Source organism: Cornus florida, unplaced genomic scaffold (genome assembly GCF_030987335.1).
Source record: "Cornus florida cultivar Cherokee Brave unplaced genomic scaffold, ASM3098733v1 CherokeeBrave_3.0.0_Hap2_Chr09, whole genome shotgun sequence".
Classification (NCBI taxonomy): Eukaryota; Viridiplantae; Streptophyta; class Magnoliopsida; order Cornales; family Cornaceae; genus Cornus; species Cornus florida.
This window is the reverse complement of record NW_026775579.1, coordinates 88,463,145-88,469,144: the sequence shown is the minus strand read 5'-3', so window position 1 is coordinate 88,469,144 and position 6,000 is coordinate 88,463,145. Positions and strand designations below refer to the sequence as shown.

The 6,000-nt window shown below is 34.0% G+C and overlaps 1 non-coding gene across 1 annotated transcript; it reads left to right on the top strand.

The window, feature by feature from the left end:
• Window positions 1-269: 269 nt before the first annotated feature.
• On the top strand, window positions 270-372 carry LOC132275514 (U6 spliceosomal RNA). The gene has a single exon (XR_009470654.1). It is a non-coding gene; the product is annotated as a U6 spliceosomal RNA (small nuclear RNA).
• Window positions 373-6,000: the final 5,628 nt, after the last annotated feature.

The window sequence follows — 6,000 nt, the reverse complement described above, 5'->3', positions numbered from 1 at the left end:
CCCATAATTATAAGTTAATTATATGTGAATATAGAGTTTCTAAATTTCTGCACAAACTTTGTTTATTCCTAGTATTATCTATACACGCAAACAATTTATTGGAATTGCAAATCAAGACATCCAAGTGTCCAATGCTTGTAGCAACACTTGCAATGATGTAAACTAAAAGTGGGCTTGATGTGACTATTGTGCATATAGATATAATCCCACATCGGTTTCGGAGACAAAGGCTTTGTACTTAATATACGAGAAAATTGCAAAACACAAGCGTCCCTTCGGGGACATCCGATAAAATTGGAACGATACAGAGAAGATTAGCATGGCCCCTGCGCAAGGATGACACGCACAAATCGAGAAATGGTCCAAATTTTTTTGACCTTTTTGCCCTCGATTCCATCATCTGTTTTTACTAAAACACCCTTGTGATCTGTTACTTTCCCATCATACCCCTGCTTCTTTCCACGTGTCTGACTGCCGTATTGAGACGCACCAGAAGCTTACAGTGGAGTGTTCTCTCTGCGTCAACTCCTTCAAATTCCTCGTTTGGGCCATGTCTTCGTCAAATTCGATTACTCTGGTAACCAGTTTGAAGTTTTCATCGATTACTCTGATAAGTAAGTTCTGTTTGTTACTCTTTCTCTCTCTATAACTGTGAATGTGTGTGTACATTGTTTAATCCTGTGGTTCTGTTTGCGACTTGGGGAAGGGTTAGTTCCTTCTAAGTTTCAATCCAAAAGCTTCAATGCTTGTTTTTGCTTCTGTTATAGAAGTAGCAACACTTATTCTTATCTGGGTTCTCTCTTTTTTGTGGGTTGCTTACTTGCTTTTGCCATTTTCTATTTTTTGGAATTATCTTTTATTTCTTCATTTTCTTTTACCTGCGATTGTATGCAGTATTATTTATTTATTTGTGTGTCTGCGTGTTTTCCTTTAATTCCCAAATTGACAGTGGTGGACACTAATCCTATCCAAATTTAGCCTCTTTTGTTGTGTTGGTGGTGGTTGTTGTATTTTGAATTGGAAAGAGAATATTGTTTTAGTTTGAAACTTGATCAAGTGACAAATAGGACAATCTTGTGGCATTTTTTCTTAGTTTGTTCCTAATATATAGGTCTTGTAGGTTTTTTCTTATATCTGTCTTTTTACTTCTCAAGCTCTATCAGTGTTTAGATTTTATGCTTTAATTAGTCACCACAAGTTGTTTCCTTGTGTATAAAATTCAGTACGTGGCTGATATTTTTAACTTTTGGGGGAGGTGGGGATTGAGTACTATTGTTATTGCTCAGTAAGAGGCTCAACTCTTTATTTATTTATTTATTTAATCGGGCTGCACAGTGATTATAATTTATCATGAAAAGGAATATCTTCCTTGACATGTATGGTTGACTTAGATTCCGGTGCTCGGAAAAGGATTTACTCCAAAAACACCAAAGGCACCTCATATGTACTTACTGTAGTGCTTGTCTGATATAAATTGTTGTACATTATTGTTTTTCCATTACCTTAGCATGTTATCGCATTTTTTCCCATTAGAATAGAATTTTGGTCTGTTGTCAAGCAAATTTCTTCACATTGTTTGTCCCAATGTTACAAGGGCTCATCCTCCCTTTCCATGCCAAGCCCTAGGTCTGCCTCACATTATTGTTCCATAAAGTATGTGGATTTGTAAAGCTTTTATTTGTAGTTTAATGTCTGCTAAATTGCTAATTAGCAAAATCATTCCCCATCACCCCGCAGAGCACTTGATTGCACTGGATGCTAGGGCACGGTTAGTTAATGATTGATTGAGAGCATTGTTATTGTGGCTAGATGATTATATGACTGATTTTATTGATTTATTTTCTTTTTTACTCTTTCTTTTCACGCAGAAATCTGCTTTAGTTAAAAGAAAGCATGGATGTGCTTTTTTTGTTTTTCTATTTCTGTTGGGAGGGGTTGTTATTTGTTTAAGATAGCTGAGTTAAGTGGATAACTATAACATCGTTAAAAATGATAAAAGAATAAATAGCAGAAAGCATATAGATACCTCAGTACTTCTTCTCTTATTTTCTGAACTCTGAAATAGCATTGATGTGTTAGATTGTCTGACATGTGTGATGGAGTTGATTTATAGATTTGCCTTTATATTTGTCATTGTGAGCTATTGTTTGTTTTAACCTGATGTTATAGCTTGATATTGATTTTGTTGACATTTACCAAACCTGTATTGTTACCTAACTTTTGTCAGTGAGAGCATCGTTGTGTGTCCAGATGTTATGGGATTGAGGTTTGAGATCAGTTGGAACTCAGTTAAGTTCTATATACATGGAGGCTTGAAGTAAAGTTGTATATGTAAGATACTATATTTAGGTCATTGTTGTATCTGTTTCTATTTCTTTTTCCCTTCTCTTTTGATTTTGTCCTTGTAGGACAGTACATTACAAGCATCAAATTCCTCTGCCTTTTTTTCTTTTTATATATTCTTTATCAATCAATGGTTATGGACCTTATGGTGGGTATAATTTAGCACATTTTCAAGTCATCCTAAGCCAACCCTATCATCAACTCATATAATGAACGAGCCTATAGTATTGCCTTGGGTTTCCTTCATTTATTTAATGACTTAACTTGAGGTGAAAATGCATTGTCTGGAATATGCGATTAACCATGTCTGATGGCTAAAAATTCCATCTGGTTACATGCCTCAAACTAACTACGGCTTGGATGAAGTTTTATATTTTGTTATTGAAGTCCTGAGATTTGGGTCTAGAGAATAGAGATGACGATGGTCTTAATGGACAGAGAACTTTTGGACTCTTAAACTCCCTCAAGACAAAAATTTCTGATGTCCTGAAAAGGTCTGTGCATTTATTTGGAAAACCTATGATAGATGTGTGCAGTGTGTTGAAGTAAGAAACTTTTTGTTTTATCATTAAAAGCTATCGTCGTTGTAACCTTGTGTAATCAGATGAATCTGATTTGTTGTCATTTGCTATACCTCCATTCACTTTGCTTTCTGTTCTATGAATTTAGGTGGAATATGCTCAGGAAATTGTCAAAACTTTAGTAAACCTGTATTGTTACCTTAACTTTTTATCAGTGAGAGCATTGTTGTTGTGTCCAGATGTATGGGATTGACATCAGTTGGAACACAGGTAAGTTCTATATACATGGAGGCTTGAAGTAGTGTTGTATAGTTCTTGTAAGACACTGTATTTAGGTCATTGTTGTATGTATTTCTATTTCTTTTTCGCTTCTCTTTTGATTTTGTGCTCGTAGGACACTACATTACAAGCAACAATTCCTCTCACCTTTTAGGTCTGTTTATTTTATCAACTCAATTTATTCTATAAACATAAATATGGCCATGAGTGGATGTTTGTGTTGGAGTTTTGGTTGCTGCTAATAAAGGAGATCAAAATGATCTCATAGTTAATTTGTTCTTGATATGAATGATTGGATTTTGTGGAGTTCCCTCAATTAAACTTATTAATTTGTTTTTTCACCTAAAATTCTATTATTTTCTTATTATATATCCTTATGAATCAATAGGTTTTAAATTTTAATAATCACACAGAAGCCTAAAGAAGCACATGTTGAAGAGTCATCCTGACCTGACCCTACCATAGGCTCATTTAATAAATGAGCCAATAGTGTAGACTCGAGTTTGGTTCATTTACTTAATGAATGAAATTCAGTCATACAGATTCAACAACTAGAAACTTCTCTTTTATTTAAGAATATTTTAGAAACAATGACATCCAAAAGGAATGCGAATTAGAATTAAAGATTTAAATTTTACATCATCACTTCTTAGCATTAAATAACAGAATAGTAAGCTAGATTCCATTGGTTACTTTTTTATTAAGATCAACAAGCAGTTGTAAAGCTCCGAAATCCCCACAAGCCTCCCGTATTGCAGTATCGCCTTGCCTCCAGAACCAAAAATCTTCTGCATTTGATGGTTGGCTATCCCCATATCGCAATATCGCCTCCCATATTGCAGTATCGTGAAAAAGAGAAGTGTGAATATTGCCTAAATATCATTCCATTATAGGCTGCACAATTTCTTAGTTTTTTTTTTTTTTTTCAATTGTGAAAATGCATTGTCAGGACTATGCGATTAACGTTTTATGGCTAAAAACTTTCCTGCCTCAAACTACCTACTTCTTGGATGAAGATTAATATTTTGTTATTGAACTCCTCTGATTTGGGTCTAGAGATGATGGTGTTAATGTATATGACAATTCATTATTGAATTGCAGTCTTGTTTGAACTAAAGCTTTACTTTGGTAAATGGGCAACGGGGCATGTCTGTTTTGACAGAGAAATCCTTCACTTAAAAAGAAAATAACATTCTAATCTTACAGAAAAGGGATTTGGGTGTTCATTTGGATAGAACATAACTTTTGGACACTTAAAATCCCTCAAGACAGTGGACTTTCTGATGTATTCATGGGGTATACCTCCATTTTGAATTCCGACTGAAGATGTTCCGGAAAGATCTGTGCATCTATTTGGAAAGTTTAAGATAGGTGTGTGCAGTGTATTGACTTAAGAAACTTGGGGTTTGCTTGGTTTGTCACTCAAAAAATAGTTCTCAAGAACTCAAAAAACAGAAAAGAAAGTTATGCTGTAACAGACCTTTTTTTAAGAGAGTTTTCAGAAAACTGTTCTCAGAAACCATCAACCAAGCATATTTTTATATAGTTTAGAAAACTGTTATCAGAATAATGAACCAAGCAGGTCCTTACTTTTTGTTTTGTCATTAAAAGCCATGATTTTTGTAACTTGTGTAAGAAGGTGAATTTGATTTGTTGTCATTCACTGTACATCCATTCACTTTGCTTTCTGTTCCATGCATTTAGGTGGAATATGCTCAGGAAATTGTTAAAGCTTTAAAGAGGGGGGACACACACCATGTTGGTTATTTGAAATCATGGTAAGGATTCTTAGTGGATACTTTATAGGGTTTGACATTGTATTCTAGATTTGCTAACCACAATTCTAATGGCATGAATCATGATGCAAGGAAGATATCTTGAGATCATATATTCAGGATGTATCAAGGTCTAATTTTCCTTCATGGTTATGTTATTTGACAGATGCCGAATGTGAGCCCATGATCATTATTTTTCACTCTCATAAAATTCTGCTTGTTTTAATTTTACTCAGTTGCTTTACTTTTGGGATTTATTGTAATGTGAAATCATTTGCATAGATCTCTTTCAGTTTTATAATGTGTTTGGTTGCTAAATCTTTTATAAGCGCAGGAGTGCTTTTACAAGCAAACTTATACATGATGAAGCTGCTGTGGACACAGTTTTAAAATTTTCTTTTTTCTTACCATATGGTTTAAATGCATGTTCCTTTACATAGTATGTGCATTTTGCGAGAGCCTTGGATTGTTGAGTATTTAGAGGGATACAGATTCGGCATGATGAGTAAGTTTGCTGGCATGACGAGTATGTTCGGAAGGAAAAGAAAAGGAAATGGAAGGATTTAGAGGGCTACAGATTAATGGGTAGGGTTACAGAGTTTAATGGAATTTTTTGTAATTATGAAACACAAAATCAAAATACATGCGAGTCCTAGGACATGTTTTTTTAATTCTGTTTAACCCTTTATTTGTGTTCAATTTGCTTTAGCTTGATGTTTAACACACTCTTTATAGTTTTCTTATCACTCCTACCTATATATTAGTTTTTTAATATGAAAGGATATGATGATAAAGTCATTAAAATATTCCCTCTGTTTTGTTTCCTAGATTAAACTGTCGATACTATCATTTTCTTTTCTTTTTTTATTTTTTTTCCTCACTAATCAACCAAACACGATACAATATCCTTCCCATTCTTCCTTTTCTCTTATAACTAATGTTTTTCTTTCTTTTCTTTTCCTTATTGTCATATAAAACATAGGGTTAAATTGTATTAAGGTCCATTATGTGTCTATTGCAGGTAATTCTCTTAAGCAAAATGTGTGCAAAAAACTGTAAATAGAAAATCACACAAACACCCA